This window comes from Pongo pygmaeus, chromosome 5 (genome assembly GCF_028885625.2).
Source record: "Pongo pygmaeus isolate AG05252 chromosome 5, NHGRI_mPonPyg2-v2.0_pri, whole genome shotgun sequence".
NCBI lineage: Eukaryota > Metazoa > Chordata > Mammalia > Primates > Hominidae > Pongo > Pongo pygmaeus.
Genome location: NC_072378.2, coordinates 85,209,084 through 85,236,469, shown reverse-complemented (window position 1 = coordinate 85,236,469; position 27,386 = coordinate 85,209,084). Strand labels below are relative to the sequence as shown.

General features: G+C 41.9%; 1 long non-coding RNA gene, 2 other non-coding genes and 1 pseudogene across 6 annotated transcripts; all 4 read left to right on the top strand.

The window, feature by feature from the left end:
* Positions 1–500: 500 nt before the first annotated feature.
* Positions 501–16,884, top strand: LOC129039256 (uncharacterized). 4 transcript variants are annotated; one of them, XR_008503298.2, is made up of 6 exons: positions 501–3,655; positions 4,160–4,214; positions 4,318–4,394; positions 4,480–4,553; positions 4,852–4,920; positions 5,161–5,267. It is a non-coding gene; the product is annotated as an uncharacterized LOC129039256 (long non-coding RNA). The 4 variants fall into 4 exon arrangements; XR_008503296.2 differs by having other exon boundaries at positions 3,591–3,651; XR_010126741.1 differs by adding an exon at positions 16,500–16,884 and having other exon boundaries at positions 3,612–4,214; positions 5,161–5,259.
* Positions 4,685–4,754, top strand: LOC129039762 (small nucleolar RNA SNORD50). Its single transcript, XR_008503464.1, has one exon. It is a non-coding gene; the product is annotated as a small nucleolar RNA SNORD50 (small nucleolar RNA).
* LOC129039761 (small nucleolar RNA SNORD50) lies at positions 4,976–5,048 on the top strand. Its single transcript, XR_008503463.1, has one exon. It is a non-coding gene; the product is annotated as a small nucleolar RNA SNORD50 (small nucleolar RNA).
* A 758-nt stretch (positions 16,885–17,642) lies between the features above and the next one.
* Positions 17,643–23,030, top strand: LOC129039078 (pyruvate kinase PKM-like; annotated as a pseudogene).
* The last annotated feature ends 4,356 nt before the right edge of the window (positions 23,031–27,386 follow it).

Below are 27,386 nucleotides of genomic sequence, written 5' to 3'. Positions count from 1 at the left end.
AGCTGGAGCCATCATCCTTAGCAAACTAATCCAGGAATAGAAAACCAAATACTGCGTGTTCTCACTTATAAGTGGGAGCTAAATGATGGGAACTCATGAATACAAAAAAGGGAACTACAGACACTAGGGCCTCCTTGAGGGTGAAGGGTTGGAGGATGGAAGGGAGCAGAAAAAATAACTACTGGGTACTAGGCATAACACATGGGTGACAAAATAATCTGTATAAAAAAATCCCTGTGATGCGAGTTTACCTATATATAGCAAACCTGTGCATGTGTCCGCAAACCTAAAAGTTAAAAAATAATAAATGTACAGACCAAATTGAGATGTAAGTAAAAAATACACACCTGATTTCATTTACTGCATACAAAAAACAAATGGAAAATACTTCAATATTTTTACATTGTTTCTATGTCAAAATAAAAAACTTTGACTATATTTGGGTTAAATAAAATAGATTAGAACTAATTTCATTTTTCTTTTTTTTTTTTTTTTGAGACAGGGTCTGGCTCTGTCACCAAGGCTGGAAGGCAGGGGCACAATCTCAGTGCACAAGCTCACTGCAACCTCTGCCTCCTGGGCTCAAGCTATGCTCTCACCTCAGCCACCACACCCGGCTAATTTTTTTTTTTTTTTTTTTTTTTTTTTGTAGAGACGGAGTTTTACCATGTTGCCCAGGCTGGTCCCAAATTCCTGAGCTCAAGCAACCCACCCGTTTTGGCTTCCCAAAGTGCTGGGCTTACAGGCATGAACCACCACGCCCGGCCCATCTGATCCTTTTTACATTTTAAAAATGTGTGGCCTGGCGTGGTGGTTCACGCCTGTAATCCCAACACTTTGGGAGGCCGAGGCGGGCGGACTAAGAGGTCAGGATATCGAGACTATCCTGGCTAACATGGTGAAACCCCGTCTCTACTCAAAATGCAAAAAAGAAAATTAGCCGGGCGTGGTGGCGAGCACCTGTAGTCCCAGCTACTCCAGAGGCTGAGGCAGGAGAATGGTGTGAACCCGGGAGGCGGAGGTTGCAGTGAGCCGAGATAGCGCCACTGCACTCCAGCCTGGGCGACAGAGCAAGACTAGTCTCAAAAAAAAAAAAAAAAAAAGTGGCTAGGCCGAGCGCTGTGGCTCACGCCTGTAATGCCAGCACTTTGGGAGGCTGAGACAGGCGGATCACGAGCTCAAGAGATCGACACCATCCTGGCTAACACGGTGAAACCCCGTCTCTACTAAAAATACAAAAGATTAGCCGGGCGTGGTGGCCGGCGCCTGTAGTCCCAGCTACTCAGGAGGCTGAGGCAGAAGAAAGGCGTGAACCCAGGAGGCAGAGCTTGCAGTGAGCCGAAATCGAGCCACTGCACTCCAGCCAGGGTGACAAAGAGAGAGTCTCAAAAAATAAATAAATAAATATATATATATGGCTACTAGTACATTTTTAATTACATGTGTAGCTTGCATTTGTGGTTCATATTATATTCCAATTGGACAGTATTGCCTCTAATGCTTGTTTAAAATGTGGTTTTTTGGGTCCCACTTTTGAACATTATGCTTTCAAGGTTCCAGGTTTGGGCCCAGAAATCTGACATTTTTTAGCTTACCAGATTTTAACTGGTAAGTCAGGGTAAGGAATCACTGTTTTATATGGCTTTTGACCAGGTGATGTTTGTGGTCTTCAGAATGGCAGAAACTCTTATCTCTACGAAAAATACAAAAAAATTACAGGCCGTGATGGCGCGTGCCTGTAGTCCCATATGGTTGGTGGGCTGAGGCAGAAGGATCACTTGATCCCAAGAGGTTACAGTGAACGGAGATAGAGCCACTGCACTCCAGCCTGGGTGACAAAGTGAGGCCTTGTCTGGAAAAAAAAGTCATCTATATGTACTGATATGCAAAGATGTTTATGATATTTACAAGAAGGACAAATAAGTTGCAGAACATATAGATCCCATTTGTATGTGAAAAACGAAGTACATATATTTGCACTTGCATAGGAAGTCTCGAAAACTGTTAACAATGGTATTGCTGAAGAGTACAACTAGGGAGAAGATTCCCAGGCATGTGGAAAGATATTCTCACTATGCTTTTTTTGTTAACTCTTTTTAAACTTTTTTTTAATACAATAGAGACAGGGTCTTGGGCTCAATCCTCCCACCTCAGCCTCCAAAAGTGCTGTCATTACAGGCATAAGCCACCACACCCGGCCTACTTTGCTTCTTATATCCTTTTGTACTGTATTGTTTGTTTTACTATTTACTATGAGCAATATGCAAATTTATGTTAGACATTACAAAGTAATATAAAAACCGACAAAATGCCCGGCCCAGTCAATACTTCATCATATAGGTTCCTGTTAGAGAAAAGTGCTTTTCACTACTACCTTTGAATGTGAAGTTTGATCTTCATTCTAATTTTCTAAAAAGCCACCGAATGTATTTGTTCACTCATTCCATTTATTCAACCATTACCGACAACCTACTTAATGCTAGGCACTGTTCTAAGAAAAAATAAACAGCAGAGCACAAAATCAGATGTGTTCCTCCCACACTCTAGCAGAATCGGACCATAATCAAATGCACACATAAACAACTTTAATAAGTAGTGCTTTGAAATACAGAAGTGAAGAACGACCTGAATTTTCAAATACTGAAATGTTCAAATGTCGTGCACACACACACACGCAGACATATTCACTCAAACATGCTAATCAATGAAAGCACTGCTTTTGAATTTTGTTTGTCGTCTGGATAAAGTATTCAGGAATACTTCTTAAATTAATCTTTCTCTCGTTTTCAATATAACTAATTGAGTACAAAGAAGTTAAAACTTAGCAAAGCATTTCAGCTGTGTGACCTTAGGCAAATTACCTGGCTGTTTTAAGCCTGTTTTCTCCTCTGCGAAATGGAGTATTGAACCTCACGTTCGCTGTTTGAGGGAGACTTGCATGGTCACGTTTAGTGTAACCGGATGCCTGGCACGAGGAAGCGTGAGGAGGAATGGGTCCCCATGGGGCCTTGATGCCCGCCCTGAGGCCCTGCAGGGCTGCACGCCGGGTCTGTTCTCACGTGGCGCTTTCCGCTTTTTCACCCAAGCGTTTCTGTCAGCCCACTGCCCTCTCCCGGAGTGCTGCGGCCAGGGCTCGCCCGCTCCTCAAGCGGCCTCCGCTGGGGGCCCACTACAGCCCAGCGCCGGACAGCCAGCCCGGCTTCTCGAATCGGTCCTTAGCTGAGGCCGCCCTGCGCTGCAAAACTTGTGTCCACTCTCGGACCCAATCTGTCCTGGACGCACTTGGCTCGTGGCAGGCGAAAGCGTCGTTTCCAACTGCAGCTGTTTGAATTCTGGCGCCACACCCGCGCCACGTAGGGCCAAGTCGGCCGCCAGACTCGCAAGCGCGCCTCGCAGTGCGCCTGCGGGCGCGCGCCGGGAACTGGCCGGGCGCGCGGCCGGCCTGCGGCGCGCTCCACAACGCGGAACGGGCCTCAGAAAAGCCGCCGCGCGCGCTCCCGCTAATTCGTGACCACACCCCTGTCTACTTCCATGTCCAATAGGTGCGAGAGGGCGGGATGGCCTCGTTCTGACTCCGGGAGGCTATATAAGGAGCTACTGGCTGCACCTGTCGGTCTTTTACGTCGGCCTCCGCGAGCGTTTGGTAGTGTGGTAGGTGAGTGGGTGTTGCGGGCTAGTACCCGAGCAAAAGATGGTGGCGCAGGCCGAGTTAAGAGCTTTAATCCTGTGAAGCCATCTTGGTGAAGAGCTTAGAGTGCTGAGAGTTGAAAGCTTGCACGTGGGAAACGTGCGGCGCGACCGCCACATGTACTGAGGTTGAATCGTGACGGCCACAGGCTCCGAGTTTTGGCGTGAGGAGACCGCTGATCGGCTACGGGCGCCGAACTTGCTGGCCTCAGGCATGTGCCTGAGCGGCGGCGGAAAAACCACCTCAGTTGGGGCGGAGGGTTAGTTTTAAGAGCAAGGGGCCTTTACTAAAATGGCGAAGGCCTTCCGTCGGCGTTGTTTTAAAATGGGAAGCCTCGACCCAGTATTGAGACAGCTGTTCGAAGGCGGCGTTGTGTGCAATTCGGATTAATGAAGGGGAAGGGTTTTGTGTGGAAAAACACCTTGGAGTGTGACATTTCTGCGAGAATGCTTAAATACCGATTTCCCGCAGGAACAATGGCGCTGTCTTCAGTGGCACAGCGGAGCAGTTCTGTGAAGATGCAAAGGTAAGAGCTTAGTTAAGCTTAGTTTCCAAACTAAAGGAGTAAACCTGTTGATTTACAGGAATAGGAACTGTTGCATAGTTTGAAATTTACTTTTTTTTGTTAGATACACGAAAAAAATTCCAGAACATCTGGGAGAATATTTAATGGAAAATCGCTTGGTTAAAACCTGACACTTAACAGGTATGTGTTGTTTTAGTACTTTATGATTGAGCATAGCATTTAATCCACACCTAGACTAAACCGAATTTTTTTTGTCATTGAACAGCATTCTGAGTGTGGACGAGTAGCCAGTGAAGATAATGAATGTCGGATGTCACTGACTAGCAGCTTCATTTTGAAGTAGGTTGTATGGCTTAAAAGTTCTGTAATGTTTGTACTATAATACTTGCCTTTTAGCTTTACCTTGGTTTGTGGTCAGTGTCACAGAAGTGCAGTTTAATGTGTGTACATGTACAAGGTCTCATTGGTCTAATCAATGATGAAACCTATCCCGAAGCTGATAACCTGAAGAAAAATAAGTACGGATTCGGCTTCTGAGATTAAGACCAGTAATTCAGAGGTGGAGTAAATTTTGTTGCCGTGATTTTTTAACAGTTGTGTTATAAAATCCTGGGTTTTTTTTTTTTTCTGCCAACAGTGAGGGTCGCTGTCTGCCCATTGATAGAGGCCAGATTGTCTTGGAAGTTCCAAAGTTGCAACGATTTCTGTAAGTGGAGTTTTTCTGTTTGCTTAGAGATTAGTGAATATCGTGTCCTTGGTCTTATCTGTGATGATCTTATCCCGAACCTGAACTTCTGTTGAAAAAAAAACTTTTACGGATCTGGCTTCTGAGATGGACCGTTATAAGGACAATACTTTTTTTTTTTTTTAAATACTTTTAATGCTTTTACATCAGCTGTTGGAATGTTGGTAGTCTTGTAAGAATCTCGTGTTTTTCCTTTTCTAGGGCTAGTGCCACGAGGTTTACTTGACTGTTGTGTGAAAAGCTGATAAGAAAACCATCCAGAAAACAGCTCTTCGTTTTACAAACATGAAAATAAAACATGTAATTTTGGATTATGTTCCTTTTTGTTATTACTTCTAAATAGGTCCTGAAATAACATGGGGAGCATTAAATGGAAAATCCACTAACCAGCCTTGTGATCAGATTACTCTGAATGAATGTTTCGGGTTTGTGCAGGGTACGATGTAAGGGTTTTTGGATCAGTGTAAGAGTGGAGAGACAGGAATTAAAAGTAATTGTTACTAAGCAAATCATGGAATGTTTAGTTTTGTTGTAACTATAATTTTGAAAGCCTGGATGCTTAAGTTGAGAAGCGGGGGAATGAGATACAGAAAATAAAGAGCACAATAGAACAATATTAGTAGTTTATTAAGTATGGTCATGAGGGAAGGTCACTGATAAAACAATCTGGTAAAGATATTCAGGATTGCTAAAATCTAGGAAGAGGTCATTTGGCAGGATGGGTTACATAATACTATCTGATACTACCAAATAAAATGAGAGAAGCCTTAGGCATGTAACATTTGGAGATAGAAAATGTACCTTCACTATGAAGGTAGTGTGTGTAAGATGGCGGTTGAAAGCATTGCTTGCGTTTATATTTATACCCTTGATCTCTGATGCCCCTACCTACTGTACTTAAAACTCTGTTAATCATTGTCTTTCTCCCCCTCCCACAACTTCTGCATAAAATTTTAAGATCTGTGTTTCATTAGTTCAAAAGTGCCTAGAATAGGGCCAGGCACTGTTATACAGTATGTGGTAAAAGACTATTGAGATTCTAGTTTTCAAGGAAGAGTGCCATTACCCTTTTGTTAAAGCTGGCAAACAAGGCAAAGTTGTGAAATAGACTATTTGCTTTGGAGCCCTCTGACTGCTTTTCCTGTAGCTCCTTCTACCTCCCTTGCCTCCCAACAGATCTTTTAATGTGTCACATTATCTATCGAAATTAGTACTCCACATTTATAAGCATTGGCCTGTGCGAGGCTGTGCCAAGACTCCTGAAATAAAACACCGTTTTGTCAATAGTGGCACAAGATGCCAAGGAAAAGTCAACCTATGAAGAATTCTTGAAAATAGAACCAAGTGGATTTGAGTGTAAACCAGCACAGATGTTGGGACGATAGGCCTAAGAAATAACTGAGCAAAGACGGTATGGTTCAGAGTCTGAGACAAATATTGAGGATTTGGGTACCAACAGGGTGGATAAGTGTAGGACAGAAAACTGAGATGTTATAAATACCTTAAGATTCTTGAGCAAGGAAGTTACAAATGTAAGACTATTCCTGTAATGAGAGTCAGATCCAAAAAGGTTTAACTTGAATGGAATTGAACTTGAAAGCTCAGTTTCAGTTACTGACTCCTTGATGGCAATTTCTAATCACACAGGAGGCTGTTAGTCTGTAATAGCCTCCAAAAACTCAGGCGATATTGGTTAAGATCATTTGCCTAAGTTTACCCTCCAGAGCATAGCTGCTGCTTGGGACCAGGTGCAGTGGCTCATGCCTGTAATCCCGGCACTCTGCTTGAGCCCAGGAAGAGACCATCCTGGAAACAGCAAGTTGTCATCTCTACAAATAAAAAAAACTGGATGTGGTGACATGCGCTTGTTGCAGCTACTCAAGAGGCTGAGATAGGATCACTTGAACCTAGGAGGTTGAAGCTACAATTGGCGATGATTGCACCTCTATCCTCTATCCTGGGCAACCGACCAGGCTAAAAAAAAAAAATCCTTAAGGAGCTTCACTATAATAGACTGGGATATGCTTGACTCTGATTGGTTTCAGAAGTTGAAAGATAATTTACGTGTCTGACTTTAGTGACTTCAGCCAACAGGAATTTTTCCTCTGCCTTACACCAGGCTTCCAGGTAATCTTAAAATACAGTAAGCTCAAACCTACCATTTGGTGCTTTCTAAAATTAGTTCTATTGCCAGAAACCCAATATCCACTGTGCTTGGCTCTCCAGTCAAGTGTCCTGTGAACTAACATCAATCCTCACTGCCCTGTGTGTATGAAAGAGCTTTTAGCTGTTTTCATGGTTTTTGTAACAGTTCCCCAGTTGGGATTAGAGCCTTTGTTTGAATCAGCCTACTAGAATAACCTACTTATCTTTTGCCAGTCCTTTAATGGGAGTGGGACCCTCCTTCCTGCCTTTCCAAAAGCTTGGTTCTGGATCCAAACAATACTTACAGTACTTAGTTATAAGTATATATTAGTATACATGACTTAACTGTCTGAATATTGCCACTGCCTCCGATCTTACTCCATCCTATAGAGTAACATCTTGTAGAGAGCATCTTGGGGCAGAAGAGGATACATTTTCAGTATGAGAACCAGACTCCTTGTCTTACTCTCATGAGTCCCGGTCTCCTCCCCGTACTACTATTCCACTGCTGAGGTCTCAGCATGCCATATAGCTGAGTTGTCAGTTACGAGGGTTTAATCAGAATCCCAAACCAAGTACAGTCCAGTCCAACCTATTTGAGAACTTTATCTTTCTTGTTACTTCATTTATTATAGTTGAAAAGAGCAATGGAAAAGGCACTTCGGAATATGCAAAAAAATCTATCATTTGAAGGTGATAATAATTTACAAATGTGCATCACTTCACTGAGATCAGGAAACTGTCCTTGTCTCCTGTAGTGAATATAACTGATGTGCAAAAGTGTGTACATTTAAAAAGTATACAATTTGATGGGTTTTTTCATAGGAATATACTCATGAAACCATCAACACAAGATGATGACTATATCCATCACTCCCAAAAATGTTCTGTTGGCTTGATTTTGAACATGTTAAGTTTAAATAGCATATGATATTCAAATTGGGATTTTTGAGTAGGCAGTTAGATATAGAGGTCCACAGTTCAGAGGAGAGGCCTGACTAAATAAATAAAATTGGGAGTCATCAACATATGGAAGGCATATTTAAAGCCATAAGATTAGATGAGATCACCAATAGAGAAAAAAGAAGTCCAAGAGTTGAACCCTGTGGCCTTTCAGGATTAGGACATTCCATGTTTATTTAAATCCTAGAGAATAATTTGTGCCAAGGGACAAAAATCAGGACGCAGGAATCTGCTGCCAAGTTCAAGGGCCATATTTGTTAGGAACAGAAACTAAGTAGAAAACCAAGGATGCCTGGAATGAAATGAGCCAAGAAAAAGAAGGATAAGAACCAAGCAAAACTTGCTGGAAATTGCTTTGGATTTAACACAGACCATTGGTGAAAACTGAAGAAGTTAGTGTCTGACCATGACTTTGCAAAGTAACAGACAAAGTGATCTTCAGGAGAGAATAAGATGAGGAATTTAGGAAGTATGATAAGACTTTTTCATCAGACACTGCAGATTTGGAGAAAATGGAGCTGACCATGGACAAGGTATAAATTTGCCTAGCATTGATAAAGTATTAGCTAAGGCTGAAAACCACCAACTTTAACAAAGATAATCAGCATATTTCTTCAGTATCATGTGGTGCTTATCTCCTTGGGAGCAGAAAGCAGATAGACTGGATTAATCCAAAATCAGGGATAAACTGACCAGGAGGAGCAGAGGAATAATGGGCCAGGAGTACTGAGGATGCAGGTAAAAGTGCTAAAATTACTGTATTGACCTTGTAATCCCAAGCTGATCAGGGAAGGAAAAAAAAAACAGGAGAGGGCTGGAAAATTGTCACAGGTAATGACAGAGGATCAGATGTGCTATAGAAATGTGCCGTTGAAAACAGGGTAGAATAAGCCCCTCTCCAATTATACTATGCAATGAGCCATATAACATGTTGTGATTATTGGTTTCTCCCTTCTGGACCTGGAGTGTCAATTCTTCTAAAGCAGAGACTTCCCTTTAATCTCTGTTTAAACTTGGTGCCTAGGACAATGTAATGGCATCCATAAAATATCTAATGGAATGGAGTTCAACATGTTTTTTAGGGTGGAACTGGTGGTGTGATTTAAATTCTCCAAAAGAGATAGAAATGAGAAAAGTTGGAAGCTGTTGTGGCCTGACTGTACACCCCCAAAATTCATATTTTGAATACCCCAAAAACAAGTATAATGTAAGCCCAGAATCATTATCGGTGATGAGATTCAAAAGTCAGAATTGAGATATACCCCAAAGAACATGCCTTGCTATTGCCCTAGAGAAGTTTAGTGTGTTTTATGCCTATGTTCTTATTGATGCAGTTAAAGTGACCAACTATTAGCAACAAACCCCAAATTGTTCTTTGTACAAAAATAGTTGATTAGGCCAGGTGCAGTGACTCATACCTGTAAACTCCCAGTACTTTGGGAGGCCAAAGTGGGAAGATCACTTGAAGCCAGGAATTTGAGACCAGTGGGCAACATAGCAAGACCGTCTCTACAAAGTGTTAAAAAATTAGCTGGGCTACTTGGAGGATCTGGCTACGTGGCGGCTGAGATGGGAGGATTGCTTGAGCCCAGGAGTTCAAGACTGCAGTGAGCTATGATTGTGCCACTGCACTCTAGCTGGGCAAGAGTGAGACCCTTTCTCAAAAAAAAAAAGAAAAAGTTATTTAAAGTTATTTGCACTGTGTCTTTATTATGCTCATATCCATATTTTTCATAACTGAAGGCCATACCATCAATAAAAACACACTGAGTACATTAAAAATATGGATATGAGCAGTAACAAAAATATAGGCCAAATAACATTATCATTATTATTATCATCATTAATTATTTTAGAGACAGGTTCTCACTCTGTCACCCAGGCTGGAATGCAGTGGCCTAATCATAGCTTACTGCCATCTTGAACTCTTGGGCTCAAGGGATCCTCCCACTCAGCCTCCCAAATAACCAGGAGATCCTCTAGCATGTGCCACCAAGCTCAGCTGATTTGTATTACTTTTTGTAGGGACGGGGTGTCACTATGTTGCCCAGGCTGCTCTTAAACTCCTGACCTCAAGTGATCCTTCCAGCTTGGCCTCCAAAAGTGTGGAGATTACAAGTGTGAGTCTCCTTACCTAGCCACTTTGAGAGCTCACTGTGTAGCCCAAGCTGGTCTTGAACTCTAGACCTCAAGTGGTCCTCCTGCCTCAGCCTCCTGAGTAGCTGGGATTATTGGATATGAGTGGCCACACCTATACCAAATAATTTTAATCAACTACTTTTTTTTTGAGACAGAGTCGTGCTCTGTCGCCAGGCTGGAGTGCAGTGGTGCCATCTCAGCTCACTGCAACCTCTGCCTCCCGGGTTCAAGTGATTCTCCTGCCTCAGCCTCCTGAGTAGCTGGGACTACAAAAGAAATGTAACATAAACTCAATCTCCATCAGCAATGAAATTCAAGTCAGAATTACGATGTATCTCAAGGAGTACACCTTACTATTGCTCCAGAGTAGTTTAGTGTGTTTAATGTTTATGTTCTCATTGAAGCAATTAAACTAATCAACTATTAGCAACAATTCCCAAACTGTACTTTTGTTAGTTTTTATTTTATTTATTTTGTTTTTTGAGACGGAGTCTTGCTGTGTCACCCAGGCTGGAGTCCAGTGGCACCATCTTGGCTCACTGCAACATCTGCCTCCTGGGATCACGCAATTCTCCTGCTTCAGCCTCCCAAGTAGCTGGGACTACAGGCGCTTGCCACTACGCCCAGCTAATTTTTGTATTTTTAGTAGAGACAGGGTTTCACCATGTTGGCCAGGATGGTCTAGATCTCTTGACCTCGTGATCTGCCCGCCTCAGCCTCCCAAAGTGTTGGGATTACAGGCGTGAGCCACCGCACCGGCCCTAACCTGTACTTTTGTATAAAAGTAGTTGATTAAGGCCGGGCACGGTGGTTCACGCCTGTAATCGCAGCACTTTGGGAGGCCAAGGCAGGCAGATCACTTGAGGTCAGGAGTTCGAGACCAGCTTGGCCAACACGGTGAAACCCCATCTCTACTAAAAATACAAAAATTAGCCTGGTGTGGTGGCACACGCCTGTAATCCCAGCTACTTGGGAGGCTGAAGCAGGAGAATTGCTTGAACCCAGGAGGCAGATGTTGCAGTGAGCCAAGATGGTGCCACTGGACTCCAGCCTGGGTGACAGAGCAAGACTCCGTCTCAAAAAACAAAATAAGTAAAATAAAAACTAACAAAAGTACAGTTTGGGAATTGTTGCTAATAGTTGATTAGTTTAATTGCTTCAATGAGAACATAAACATTAAACACACTAAACTACTCTGGAGCAATAGTAAGGTGTACTCCTTGAGATACATCGTAATTCTGACTTGAATTTCATTGCTGATGGAGATTCTGAGTTTATGTTACATTTCTTTTTCAAAAGTGAATGTACACTGACTAGCCCTTAAAAAAAGAAAAAAGCAGCCAGGCGTGGTGGCACACACCTGTAATCCCAGCACTTTGGGAGGCCGAGGCGGGCAGATCACTTGAGGTCAGGAGTTCGAGACCAGCTTAGCCAACATGGTGAAACCCCATCTCTACTAAAAATACAAAAATTAGCCTGGCTTGGTGGCATGCACCTGTAATCCCAGCTACTCCGGAGGCTGAGGCAAGAGAATCGCTTGAGCCCAGAAGTTTAAGACCAGCCTAGGCACAGCAAGACCCCATCTCAAGAGAAAGAAAGAGAGAAAAGAGAGAGAGAGAGAAAGGGAGGAAGGGAGAGAAAGAAAAAGAAAGAGAGGAAGGAAGGGAGGGAGGGAGGAAGGGAGGGACACAAACATTGTTGAGAGTTTGGCCTCATGCCCAGAAATGTCAGGATAGTTTTGAAATTCGTGGACTTGTCCCCACATATTGATATAGCTCACTTTCTTGAAGGATATTGCTTGCTTTCAATTTAATCTGTTCCTCAGGAGATTGAACCATACTGATAGGCTAAGTGTGTGATGATTCAGAAATATACTAAGGTTTGCATTCATTTGTTCATTGCACAAATATCCTGAATGCCTACCATGTATAGGTACTATCCTAGGCACTAAAGATACAGTAGTGAACCAAACAAAAACCTCTGCCCTTGTGGAGCTTACATTGTAGGAAGAGGAGAAGGACATTATATAATAAATAAATTATAAGCTATGTTAAAAAATGAGAAATGACACAGAAAAAATAGAATATGAGACATTGGGAGTGGGTTTGGGGAGATAATTAGTATTGCAGTTTCAAATGGGGATTCTCTCGTCTGAGAGGCAATTGAAGTAAATGGGGTTGACAGAATAGGCTTCAATGAAAAGTTGAGATTAATTAAGCAGACATTTAGACATGTGCATAGCTCAATCTCTCACCTAACAGAGGGTGAGAGATTGATCTGTGCATATATCTGGGAAAAGGGCATTTCCATAGCAGTGGCCCATAGGAAGGAGTATGCATAGTGAGAAAGGAAGCAAGGCCTGCAGCTTATGTAGGGCTTAATGGGCCATTGAAAGGATTTCACTCTTAGTCAAATGGGAACCACTGTGAAAGAAAACACAGAAACTCCAAGTATGATTCATACACATCAAAATCTATGAACCCTACCCCTAGGGCCCAGATTGTGGCCTCTAAATACCACTTACCACTAAAAGGAAACAGATCTGAGACAGGAAATGTACAAGATGAGCTTGTTGTACATTGCTATAACAGGTAGCCAGACTGCTGGAGTTGTGTTAAAAGAACTCAGGAGGCCAAGCGCGGTGGCTCACACCTGTAATCCCAGCGAGGACTACAAAACAGGCAGATCACTTCAGGCCAGGAGTTTGAGACCAGCCTGGCCAACGTGGTGAAATCCCATCTCTACTAAAAATACAAAAATTAGCTGAGCATGGCCCAGCTGTAATCCTACTACTCAGGAGGCTGAGGCAGGAGAATTGCTTGAACCTGGGAAGTGGAGGTTGCAGTGAGCCGAGATCTCGCCACTGCACTCTAGCCTGGGTGACAGAGGGAGATCCAAAAAAAAAAAAAAAAAAAAGGAACTCAGGAGTCAACCTGGAGAGTCTCTCACTTTCCAAAGATGGAAAATTTGACTATTATTGAAGTGTAATAGAGAAAAAATAGAGAAAAAGACATAATATGTCTTCAAATCTATGAATTCAGAATGATACTTTTAAAAACTGAATTTAATATAAGTGTTAAAGGATGCTAATCATCAGTTTCAGAACTGCAAATAAAGGGACTTTCCAATACTAACTGTACTGACATAACCAAATAAAAGGTGATAAAAAATTTGTCTTTATTGATATATTCCAGTTAACAATGAAAAAAGATTGGCATAATTAGAAGATCATCATTTTGCAACATTCTAATGAATTAATATATAGGCAATAAATATCAATGACTGCTAACATCCAAAAAAGAGGTGATGAGATATTATATGTCCCTGAAGAAAGAATTTGCCTCTGCCTATTTCAGACTCTTGTCTGAAAACAACAAAAATGAATATGAATTTGATAAAGCCTCTGGATATAATTACTAATTTACAGATTACAAAGAAATATGTTAAACTACATTACAAAGATACAATCAGCAAAATCCAGACTATGGAAAACTCTACAAATGATTTCTATAACAAATAAATTGCAAGGAAAGAAACCAACCAAACAAGAGATGAATGGGTAACCTATAAATCAAGAAACTGAAAAGATATATCAACATTCTCAATGTTTGCATCCCAGTTGGATTCTCATTCAATATTGTTAAAAAAAATGAATTTATGAGCTATATGTTTAAACACAGGCTATTTCATGTATTAAAAAATAATGGGGACTTTGTTAGGTGTGATAATGGCATTGTGGCTCTTTTTGTTGTTAAAGAGGCTGTATCTTTTAGACATATATACTGAGTTGTTTATGGATGACATGATTTGATGTCTGAGATTTGTTGCAAAATAATACAGAAAACAAAGGAAGTGGTTGAAGGGTAGAGATGAAACAAGATTAGCCTGAAGTTGATAATTGTTAATGTTGGATGATGGGCTCTTGGGAGTTTATTATACTCTTTCTCTATTTTTGTACATGTTTGAAATTTATAGAATAAAATTTTTTTAATCTGTGAATTTTTTAAGTTGATTTAATTTCTAACAAAAGATACTGTGTTTCTTCATAATTTGGTTTTATTGTGTTCTGGCTAGTGCTGTAACAGAACAGGGCCATTTCCTGCTGCCACAAACGTAGCCCACCTGTCCATATAGATATATAATGTCTTCATGATTCTACAGTGCTCTCATATGTTCTCTTTGTGATTAAATTCAGGGTATTCCAGTCAGAGCATATGCTTTAGAGACACTTTACATGCATTAAATGAAATAATGCAGGCCAGATGAGGTGGCTCACGCCTGTAATTCCAGCACTCTGGGAGGCCGAGGTGGGCAGATCACTGGATGTCAGGAGTTCAAGTCTAGCCTGGCCAACATGGTGAAACCCTATCTCTACTAAAAATATAAAAATACAAAAAGTAGCCAGGCGTGGTGGTGGGCGCCTGTAATCCCAGCTGCTCGAGAGGCTGAGGCAGGAGAATCACTTGAACCCGGGAGGTGGAGGTTGCAGTGAGCCTAGATCGCGCCATTGCACTTCAATCTGGATGACAGATGGAGACTACATCTAAAAAAAAAAGAACAAGAAAAGAAATAATGCATATAAAATGTTTAATATAGCGCTTGTCATTATGCATTAGCTATAACTGTTAATAAAATTGGGTGTTTCTATGCATATCAGTAAACACAACATTGTGAGCCACTACATTCAAATAAGTTAAGTCCATCAGATCCCTTCAGTTAAAAAAATATGTGATCTGCGAAGTCAGGAGTTTAAGACCAGCCTGGCCAACATGGCGAAAACCCATCTCTACTAAAAATACAAAAATTAGCCAGGCGTGGTGGCAGGCTTTTATAATCCCAGCTACTCAGGAGGCTGAGGCAGGAGAATCACTCAAACCCAGGAGGCGGAGGTTGCAGTGAGCGAAGTCTGCACCACTGCACTCCAGCCTGGGCCACAGAGTGAAGACTTCATTTCAAAAAAAAAACAAAAACAAAAAAAACCAGCATGGCAGGGAGTGGTGGCTCACACCTATAAGTCCAGCACTTTGGGAGGCCAAGACACACAGATGACTTGAGCCCAGGAGCCTCCCAAGTAGCTGCAACTAGCAGGTGCATGCCACCACACACAACTGGCTTTTTTTTTTTCCTTTTTTCGTGGAAACAGGGTCTCTCTCTGTTACCCCGGTTGGTCTCAAATTCCTGGACTCAAGTGATCCTCTCACCTCAGCTTCCCAAAGTGCTGGAGTGCTCCCACTGCAGTTGGCAAGGTGAAGAACTTACAGCTGGAGAGTTTAATGCCAGCAAAGGATGGTTTGAGATATATGTGTATATATATGTGTGTATATATATATGTACAAGCCTGTACAGTATGTTATTGTACTGAATACTATAGACAAGTGTAAAATAATAGTAAGTATATATGTATCTAAACATAAAAAAGATACAGTAAAAATAGTGCATTGTAATCTTATGGAACTACTATCATGTATGAGGTCCATCTTTGGCCAGAAAAGGTAATTATACTGTGCGTGATTGTAATTTAAGTAATTTTCATCTCTAGATTACTTATAATACCTAATACAATGTGGCCAGATGCAGTGGCTCATGCCTGTAATCCCACTACTTTGGGAGGCCAAGGCAGACAAATTGCTTGAGTCCGGAAGTTCGAGACTAGCTTGGGCGACATGGTGAAACCCCATCTCTACAAATATAAAAATTAGGCTGGTGCGGTGGCTCATGCCTGTAATCCCAGCACTTTGGGAGGCCAACGATGTCAGGAGTGTGAGACTAGCCTCGCCGACATGGTAAAACGCTGTCTCTACTAAAAATACAACGAATAGGTGGGCATGGTGGCGGGCACCTGTAATCCCAGCTACTCGGGAGGCTGAGGCAGGATTGTTTGAACCCGGGAGTCAGAGGTTGCAGTGAGCTGAGACTACACCATTGCACTACAGCCTGGGTGACAGGGCGAGACTCTGTCTCAAATAAAATAAAAATAAAAAATTAGCCGGGCATGGTGGCGTGCGCCTGTAATCCCAGCTACTCAGGAGGCTGATGTGAGAGAATCGCTTGACCCCTGGAGGCAGGGGTTGCAGTGATCCAAGATCACACCACTCCACTGCAGCTGCTGGGTGATAGAGCAAGAAAGACCTGGTCTCTGGTCTCAAAAAAAAAAAAAAACAAAAAACAAAAAAAAAAAAAACTAATACATACAATGTAAATGCTATGTTGTAAATAGTTGCTGTATTTTTGTCATTTCTTATTGTTGTACTGTTATTTTTAATTGTTCTTTTCCTAATATTTTTGTTTTGCAGTTGGTTGAATCCGTGGACATGAAACCCACAGATACAGAGGGTCGGCCCGGTGCAGTGGCTCACGCCTGTAATCCCAGCACTTTGGGAGGCCAAGGCAGGTGGATCACCCGAGGTCAGAAGCTCGAGACCAGCCTGGCCAACATGGTAAAACCCCATCTCTACTAATAATACAAAAAAAATTGCTGGGCATGGTGGCGCACGCCTGTAATCCAAGCTACTCCAGAGGCTGAGGCAGAAGAATCGCTTGAATCCAAGAGGCAGAGGTTGCAGTGAGCCCAGATCACACCACTGCTCTCCAACCTGGGCAACAAGAGCAAAACTCCGTCAAAAAAAAAAAAAATAGAGGGTCAACTGTACACATTAAACAGTTCCTATCAACTAGTGATACCAGTCTTGTCCATTGTATTATTGCCTATCTTACTAAACAGTCATATTTCAGGAAGTACAATACGCTCAAAAACTATGTTAATATTCTTTGTAGATTTATGGTTAATGAATGATTCATATAATAGAAACTTAAATTTATTTGACCATTCTATATAATATAGAATAAATACAACTGGCCAGGCACGGTGGCTCATGTCTATAATGCCAGCACTTAGGGAGGCCAAGGTGGGAGGATCACTTGAGCATAGGAATTCAAGGCCAGCCTGGGCAACACAATGTGAGACCCGTCTCTATGAAAATTTTAAAAATTAGCCAAGCATGGTAGCACAAGTCTGTGGTCCCAGCTACTTGGGAGGCTGAGGCGTGAGAAGTCCAGGAGGTCAAGGCTGCAGTGAGCTGTGTTTGTGCCACTGCATCCTAGCCTGGGCAACAGAGCAAGACCCTGTCTCAAAAATAAAGAATAAATACAACCTATTAAGCTTGAGAGATCCAGTGAAATCCAAATAAGAGAAACTGTGTCCTACACAGTTTTCTGTTAACCATTTTCTTGGTATTTATTTATCAAATTTTAACTTCAATAAAAAATTATTCTGGAGAACACATACCTCCAGAGTAAGTAAAGTATACATTTTCAATTTTTAGGCATGAGGTTTTGAGGTGTTTGACTGTATCTAATTTCCTACAGGCTCTATTTTTTAACCTATAAAAATTATAAAAAGATATATAAAAGATATGAAATGTGAAAATAAAGAAGATATGAAGATTAAAATAACCTATAATCCTACCACTCAGAGGTAACTGTTATACAATTTTTGATGTATTTTTCTATGCAGATATAAATTTTAATAAAATTTGAATTATATACAGTTTGTCATCCTGATTCCTTTCATTTAATATTCTTTTTTAAAAAATATTTATTTATTTTAGACACGGGATCTTGCTGTGTAACCCAGGCTGGCCTCGAACTCCAGTGCTTAAGCAATTCTTGGCTTCAGCCTCCCCAGTAAATCGGACTACAGGCGAAGGCCACCACACCCAGCTCATTGAATTTCTATCCTGACAATTTTCAACATTATTAAAAATTCTCCTACTCATTCTTTTCATTGGCAATATTGAGAGCATTTTTTTAATTCTTTTTTTTTTTTTTGAGACAGTCTCACTCTGTTGCCAGGCTGGAGTGCAGTGGCGCGATCTCGGCTCACTGCAACCTGCGCCTCCCGGGTTCAAGCAATTCTCCTGTCTCAGCCTCCCGAGTAGCTGGGACTACAGGCACGTGCCACCATACCCAGCTACTTTTTGTATTTTTAGAAGAGACAGGGTTTCACTATGTTGGCCAGGATAGTCTCAATCTTTTGACCTTGAGATCTGCCCACCTCGGCCTCCCAAAGTGCTGGGATTACAGGCGTGAGCCACCGTGCCTGGATTATTTTTTAATTTTTTTTTTTGAGACGGAGTCTCACTTGGTTGCCCAGGCTGCAGTGCACGCCACCATGCCCAGCTAATTTTTGTATTTTTAGTAGAGATGGGGTTTCACCATGTTGGCCAGACTGGTCTCGAACTCCTGACCTCAAGTGATCCACCTGCCTTGGCCTCCCAAAGTGCTACAATTACAGGTGTGAGCCACTGTGCCTGGCTGCATTTTATTTTTGTAGATATTAAATGGTTATTTAATCAATTTTAGAAATTTAGGTTGCCTTTAATTTTATCATGATGACAAAGTTTATAGCAATAAATAGTCCAAATGTTTAATGATACACTGGTTATCTCTGGACAGTAGAATAATATCTAGCTAGAGGGTTTATATTACCATTAAAAAATTAAACCTCTTTGGTAATCTATCCTCTCATATCCATTTGCAGCCATTCTAGTCTACACTACCCCCCAACATGGCCCTCTCTCTCTCAGTCTTTCCACTGCACAGTCTACAGGGATAAGAAACTACCCCTATATCCTCGACCATTTTTTTTGTGTGCATGCATTTCTTCCACCTCCTTGCCCTAATTAAAATCTGATTCTTCCTTCCTTAGGGTACTGCTTTCTCTTGCTGCAGCTTGCTTCCTCCCTCAGGTATGAAGTTAAGGTTACTATCTTCCTTGCTCCGTACTGCCACTTTTTTTTTTTTTTTTTTTTTTTTTGAGACAGTGTCTCACTCTGAGACAGTGTCTCACTCTGTCACCCAGGCTGGAGGGCATTGGCACAATCTCGGCTCACTGCAACCTCCGGCTCCCAGGTTCAAGCGATTCTTATGGCTCAGCCTCCCTAGTAGCTGGGATTACAGATGCATGTCACCACACCCAGCCAATGTATGTATTTTTATTTATTTTTTTTTATTTTATTTTATTTTTTTGAGATGGAGTCTTGCCCTGTTGCCCAAGCTGGAGTGCAGTGGCATGCTCCCGGCTCACTGCAGTCTCCACCTCCCAGGTTCAAGCAATTCTCTGCCTCAGCCTCCCAAGTAGCTGGGATTACAGTCGTGTGCCACCACACCCAGCTAATTTTTGTATTTTTAGTAGAAATGGGGTTTCACCATGTTGGCCAGGCTGGTCTTGAACTCCTGACTTCAAGTAATCCACCTGCCTCTGCCTCCCAAAGTGCTGCAATTACAGGTGTGAGCCACCATGACCGGCCTAATTTATATATTTTTAGTAGAGACAAGGTTTCACCATGTTGACCAGGCTAGTGTTGAACTCCTGGCCTCAAGTGATTTGCCCGCCTCAGCCCCCCAAAGTGCTGGGATTACAGACGTGAGCCACCATGCCCGGCCTCCCTACTGCCACTTCTTAACAATTACTCCTCCATCTTTATGTAAAACCCCCCTGATCTTTTCATGTTCATGCCACCTGGCTTGTTACCTTTTGTCTTACTTCAAGGCTATCATTTTCTTACTTTGTGGTTACTGCCCCTTATTAATTTTGAAGAGTTTGGTACCAGGTTCGTGGCTCTATTCTGTAATATCTATTTCTAATATTTACATGTCAATGTCCAAACAATTTGGTTTATCAGTTCTTTGACTTCCTCCACTTTCTCCCTCCACTTCAGTCCTTTTTACCTGGGATTCCACTGTCCCATAGAGAGCCATGGATAAAATTCAAGAAGTCTATGAACTTGGACAGGGGAAAATATGTATACTTTTACTAAACACTAACTGAAATTTAGCATTTCTTTCAATAACAAATATAAACTGTACACCACAATAGTACTAGCAATATCTATGGGTTTGTCACCAATAGAAAGCACAGCTATTTTTTTTTCCAAAGAGTCATCTGCATCCCCATGTTTATTGCACCACTATTCACAATAGCTAAGATATGAAATCAACCTAGGTGTCCAACAACAGATAAATGGATAAATAAAATTTAGGCTGGACACAGTGACTCACACTTGCAATCCCAGCACTTTGGGAAGCTGAAGCAGGAGAATTGCTTGAGCCAAGGAGTTTAAAACCAGCCTGGGCAACATAGCAAGATTCCATCTCTATGAAAAATTTAAAAAATTAGCTAAGTACAGTAGTGTGTGCCTGTAGTCCCAGTTCCTTGGGAGGCTGAGGTGGGAGGATCACTTGAGCCCAGGAGATTGAGGCTGCAATGAGCCATGCAGTGAGCCATGATAGCACCACTGCACTCCAACCTGAGCAACAGAGCAAGACCCTGTCTCAAAAAGAAAAAAAATGGAAAATGTGGTGTGTATATATACACAATGGGCTACTATTCAGTCATAAAAAAGATGACATCATGTCATTTGCAGTAACATTAATGGAACTGGAAGACACTATGTTAAGTGAAATAAGCCAGGAACAGAAAGTTAAACACCACATGTTCTCACTCATGTGGAAACTAAAAAAAGTTGATCTCGCCGGGCATGGTGGCTCACGCCTGTAATCCCAGCACATTGGGAAGCTGAGGTGGGTGGATCACCTGAGGTCAGGAGTTCAAGACCAGCCTGGCCAACATGGTGAAACCCCGTCTCTACTAAAAACACGAAAATTAGACGGGTGTGGTGGCGGGTGCCTGTAATCCCAGCTACTCAAGAGGCTGAGGCAGGAGAATTGCTTGAATCCAGGAGGCGGAGGTTGCAGTGAGCCAAGATCGCGCCATTGCACTCCAGCCTGGGCGACAAGAGTGAGACTTTGTCTCAAAAAAAAAAATTAAAAAAAAAAAAAAAGTTGATCTCATAGAAGTAAAATGTAGAACAAAGGATACTAGAGATTGGCAGGGGTATGGGAGATGGGAAGATAGGGAGAGATTTGTTAAAGGATTTAAAATTAAGGCCAGGTGTGGTGGCTCATGCCTATAATCCCAGCACTTTGGGAGGCCGAGGTGGGCGGATCACCTGAGGTCAGGAGTTCAAGACCAGATTGACCAACATGGAGAAACCCCGTCTCTACTAAAAATACAAAAAAGTAACTGGGCATGGTGGTGCATACCTGTAATTCCAGCTACTCAGGAGGCTGAGGCAGGAGAATCGCTTGACCCGGGAGGCAGAGGTTGCGGTGAGCCAAGATTGCGCCACTACACTCCAGCCTGGGCAACAAAAGCAAAACTCCATCTCAAAAAAAAAAAAAAAAAAAAAAAAGCATATAAAATTATAGCTGGGTAGGAGGAATAAGTTCTAGTGTTCTACACCACTGTGGGATGACTATAGTTAACAATAATACATACTTTCAGATAACTTGAAGAAGGATATTGAATGTTCCTAACACAAAGAAATGATAAATGTTTGAGATGGTGGATGTGCTAATTGCCCTGATCTGATGACTATACATTATATATATTGAAACATCAGTATGTACCCCATGAATATGTACAATTATATGTCAACTTAAAAACATTCAAAAGTAAAAAAAAAAATCCAAAACACACAAGGAACTGAGCCAGCATGAATAAGAATTAGCAAAATCTTCAAACCTCAAGACCAGACTCACAAGGACTTCAGATACAGAAATTTTAAGTAAAAATTATAAAATGAGTATGTTAAAATGTTTAAAGAAATAAAGGAAGGCATTGGTGTATGATACAGCAATGAAAGACCATCAAAAATAATTTGGATGACATGAAAACAATCAAATAGACATTCTGGAAATAAAACATATATAATGGACAGGAGTGAATGTCCCTAGGCTCCTGACCTGTCTGCATTTACAAGTAGTCTGAGCCAGAAAACGCTGGAAGACCTCAGAAGCCAAGTGGAAGCCCCACAGTGAAGCCAGGAGGGCCTTCATTTCAGACTCAGCAGCTGCCCACAGTGGTGGCTGACACACTGCTGTAGCATGTGTGCTGCCTGAACACTTACTGGCCACCCCCACAGCCCAGAACACTGGCATCATCTGGACTATTGGCCTAGCTTCCTGATTGGTGGAAATGTTGATGATTAAGTCTGGAATTAATATGGCTTGTCTGAACTTACGAATACCACGCAGAGACCATCAGGAACGTGTGCACAACTATGGAAAGCCTTGTTTCTGACCCCAATCTCTAGCGGCTAGTTGCTGTGGCTCTGGACACTAACGGGCCTGAGATCTGAACTGGGCTCACACAGAGCAGTGTCCCCATGGAGGTGGAGCTGAAGAAGGGAGCCACCTTCAGATCACACTGGATAATGCCTACATGGAAAACTATGATGAGAACTTCCTGTGGCTGGACTACAAGAACATTTGTAAGATAGTGGAAAGGGGCAGCAAGATCCACAGATGTAATAACTTATTTCTCTGCAGTCGGAGCAGAAAGGTACTGACCTCCTGGTGATAGCAATGGAAAATTGTGGCTCCTTGGGCAGCAAAAAGGGTGTAGACCTTCCTGGTGGCTGCGGACCTGCTTGCCATGTCAGAAAAGGACAGCCAGGATCTGAAGTTTGGGGTAGAATGGGATGTGGATATGGTGTTTGCCTCTTTCATCCATGTGGCATCTAATGTCCATGAAATTAGAAAGGCAATTATTGCAAATTGGAGTAAGGTGCCCACTTGCCCACCAGAGTTACGCTCTTACCTTCCCAGAGGAACTGAGACCCACAGCTATTTTCATATATCTTACAGTTGAGATCAGATACAAATATGTAAACCTCTACATTATTTCTATGTAGAAATTATGATACTCTTTAAGCCTGTCACAGATTTTGTTATTTAATGCAAAGAAGCACATATATTACTATGGGACACTTTTGGTTTGTTTAAATATTTTGATAGTTGTATTTTAATGTAAAGGGTTTCATTTGTAATCTTATACAGATGGTCCCCAACTTACAATGGTTCAACTTATGATTTTTCATCTTTACAACGGTGTGAAAGCAATACATTTTCAGTAGAAACTGTAGGTCAAATACTCATACAACCATTCTGTTTTTCACTTTACTGCAGTATTTAATAAAGCATATGAGATAGTCAACATTTTAACTTTGCGTTAGATGATTCTGCCTAATTATAAGATAAAGTAAGTGTTCTGAGCACATTTAAGGTAGACTAAGAAAACTATGTTGTTCAGTAGGTTAGTTATATTAAATGCATTTTCAACTTACAATATTTTCAGTGGGGTTTTTTGGAACATAACCTCATTGTAAATGGAAGAGCATCTTTTATGCATTTTTAAATATGTTTTGAGAAGGGGTCAATAGGCTTCACCAGACTGGCAAAGTGGTCTATGGCACGAAAAGTTAAGGACCTCTGCATTTCATATCAAATCCTACTTGTTTTTAACTTCCCTTCCTATCCAGCCTAATTTCGAGGTTTATCGGTGGCCCTCTCATGCAATATTCCCAACTTCCTTACCCTGTCTTCTTTCCTGGGCAACTACTGAAATCACTTTTGCAAAAATTATAACAATGAGAGAAATCTAACATAACTGACTCTATCTTGCTTCTAACTTCACAAGGCCTAACTACTCTTGCTCATTCCCGGGCGTAGTTCAAGCTAACTATGGGAAGACTTTAGTTTATAGTTTAAAGCAAGGATGACAGCAGTCCCTTCTTAAAACTAACCCCTTATTGTTCAGGAACCAAAACTGCCTCCCTAAAGCTAATGAAAGTCCACAAGGTTAGAATTATGGGAGTGGCCTGAATTCTGTGAAGACGTAGACACAGTTAAACGATAACAAGCCATTGTTCCCTAGCTTGCTTTTCTATAATTGTTTACTCTTCAGGAGTTACAGAGCTGGAGGTCACAAGATTTGTAACCCTAATTGCTCCTATAAATAACATTACTATTGTAAAATCTAAGACTGGTCTTTGAGATAATTTCCGACTTTGGCATCCTGGCAGATGCTAGCTGTACCTGTGACCCATGCCAAAGAACTGACTCTCTGGGTCCTGTGATTCCCTGACACCCCCCAAGCAGAAACTGATTCAGGGCACAAAGACAATTTCAATGTCCCTATGATTTCATCCCTAACCAATCAGCAGCATTCATTCCCTAGACCCAGCCCACCAAATTATCTTTCAAAACCCTAGCCTCTGAGTTCTCGGGGAGTCAGATTTGAGAAATATCTCCCATCCTTCCATTTAGTTGCCTTGCTATAATTAAACTCTCTGTTGCAACACTGCTATCTCATTGTATTGGCTTTTCTGTGCAGTGGGCAAGAAGAACCCATTGGTCTGTAACACTACCTGGAAAAACCCCAGCTATGGATTGATTCAACCAATTGCCTTTCCCAATAACATGCCAGTATTACTGAGCCTTGCTGCCTAAATCACATGGCAGCACAGACTTATGCCACCATAAATGTATAGTCTCCAACTCAACCAGGCTGTCAATACTACAGGCAATTCTTATTTCCCTATTCAGTTTTCTTTTTTTTTTTTTTTTGAGACAGAGTCTCACTCTGTCACCCAGGCTAGAGTGCAATGGCATGGTCTCGGCTCACTGCAACCTCCACCTCTCAGGTTCAGTGATTCTCCCACCTCAGCCTCCCAAATAGCTGGGACTACAGGCACGTGCCAACACACCCGGCTAATTTTTGTATTTTTAGTAGAGACGGTGTTTCACCATGTTGGTCAGGCTGGTCTAGAACTCCTGACCTTGCGATACATCTGCGTCAGCCTCCCAAAGTGCTGGGATTACAAGCACGAGCCACCGCACCCAGCCACTTTGTCAGTTTTCGTTCCTCAGACTTCCTTTCTCCTCCACATCTCTTCACTCCTTTCTCCCCTATCTCAATTCTTTCCTCACCTAAAAATATGATTTTACCTCCTTCATGGAGAATTTTGATGTTGTCAGATGACACAATTTCCTCACACCAGCTTTCATTTGTATCCACTGTTTTTCATTCCCTCTCACTACAAAGTATGGTGTCCTCTGGGGTAAGGCAAATTTCTCCTCCAGTGCTCTGAATCACATTCATTCATTCAACAAATACAGAATTTACTAGTTTGTTGTAGGTTGAATTATGTCTTCCCAAAAAAGATATGTTGAAGTCTTAATCCCTAGTACCACAAAATGGAAATAGGATCATTGCAGATGTAGTGAGTTAAAATGAGGTGATGCTGGAGTAGGGTGGGTCCTAATCCAATATGACTGCAGTCTTTATAACAGAGGGCCATAAAAAAGACAGAGACACAGAAAAAACATCATGTGATGATAAAGGTAGAGGTTGGAGTTATGCAGTTGCAAGCCAAGGAATGCCATAGATTGCCTGAATACCACCAGAAGCTGAGAAGAGACAAGAAATGTTTCAGAGGGAGCATGGCTCTACCAACTTTGATTTCAGACTTCTACTCTCCAGGACTGTGAGATAACAACTTTTTATTGTTTTGAGCCACCCAGTTTGTGATACTTTGTTATAAAAGCCCTAGGAAATTAATGTGCTATAATCGGCACAAAATAGTAAGCAAAACGAAGATCTCTGCCCTTGCTGTAGAGCTTAACTGCCCTCCTAAAAGCCTAGACATATAGATTATCTCTTTTTTATCCTCTATTTTCTACTTCTCCCTCTCTTCTGGCTCCTCCCACTTTTAAATGTCCCAAATCTCTTTACATAAAAATTATAATATTCCTTGCCTTCACGTTTCCTTCTAGCTACCAAGTCATCCCTCATTCTTCTTTTACAGCCACATTTCTTGAACGAGTTGTCTACATCTGCCTTGTATGCTGATCTACTCAGATTGTTGCCCACTGCATTCTCACCTTTGCTTCCATCACTCCACTGAATTTGCCCTTGCCAATGTCAACAGATAACAGTCTTAGCCATCATCTTTTTTTCGTCTTGATTATTATAGTGCTCTCTATATTGGTCTTCTTGCCTCTGCTGTGGCTCTCAAAGTGGGATTCATGGGCAGATGACCTGTGCAGTCACCTAGTGCTTTGCACTCAAAGGGCTCCATGCTTGATTTTAAGCTCTACTGTTGCCAACTTGAAATTCTTAATAATTTTATCTTTAAACTTGTATTTTGTAAGTGAAGTCTAATGGACAATAGAGTACATGTGTGAGCAGGGGAAGATATATGCAATATGTGTGCCTACCATTTTTTGCTCCTCCATTTCTTTACAGTAGCCATGATGCCTCATGAGCACAGGATTCCAGTGGACCCATGGTATGTGGGAGTTCAGTAAGGCTCGAAGTGAGTACAAAAGAAATGTGCTGAGTCTCAGTGAGCACAAAAAGGCCATGCTTTCCACTGGGGAATCAGATCTTGCTTTGAAGAAACAAAGAAGACAATGACATTCTAAGAATCTTCAGGGCCAGGAGTGGTGGCTCACACCTATAATCCCAGCACTTTGGGAGGCCGAGGCAGGCGGATCACCTGAGGTCACGAATTCAAGACCAGCCTGGCCATCATGGCGAAACCCTGTCTCTACTACCAAAAATTAGCCGGATGTGGCAGCGCACACCTGTAATCCCAGCTACCTGGGAGGCTGAGTTAGGAGAATCCCTTGAAATCAGGAGGCAGAAGCTGCAGTGAGCCGAGATGGCACCACTGCACTCCAGCCTGGGTGACAGAGCAAGACTCTGTCTCAGAAAAACAAAAAACAACATTTCTGAGACTTGCCAGAGCCTTCCCCTACAGTTGCATTTTACACAATGATACTCAAAAGGAAAAAGGGATCAGAAATCCAGCCTGCACTCTGCCTGTTCTGCTTTGCATCCTGACATGGGGGTGCAGTAATGACCTTAGGCCAACGAAAAGAAGCCACTAGTCTGGGCCCCCCACTTGATAGTAGTGTGTCTAATCTCCAAAGTGTATGCAAATCAATTTGGGATTGCAGATTCTTATTTAATTGGTCTGAGATGACACCTGAGGTTCCTCATTTTTGCACACTCTCCAGGGGTTTCCATGCTGCGTCCAAGGACCACATTTTGAGTAGCAAGTCTTTAGAGGAACTTGCTCTTGGATTTCTCATGCCATGCCACTTTGACATGAAAATCCATTTTCAACTAGGCATGGTGGCACATGCCTGTAGTCTCAGCTACTCAGGAGGCTGAGGCAGAAGGATTGCTTGAGCCTAGGATTTCGTGTCCAGCCTAAGCAACATAGCAATACTCTATCTCATGAACACACGCACACACACACACACACTAT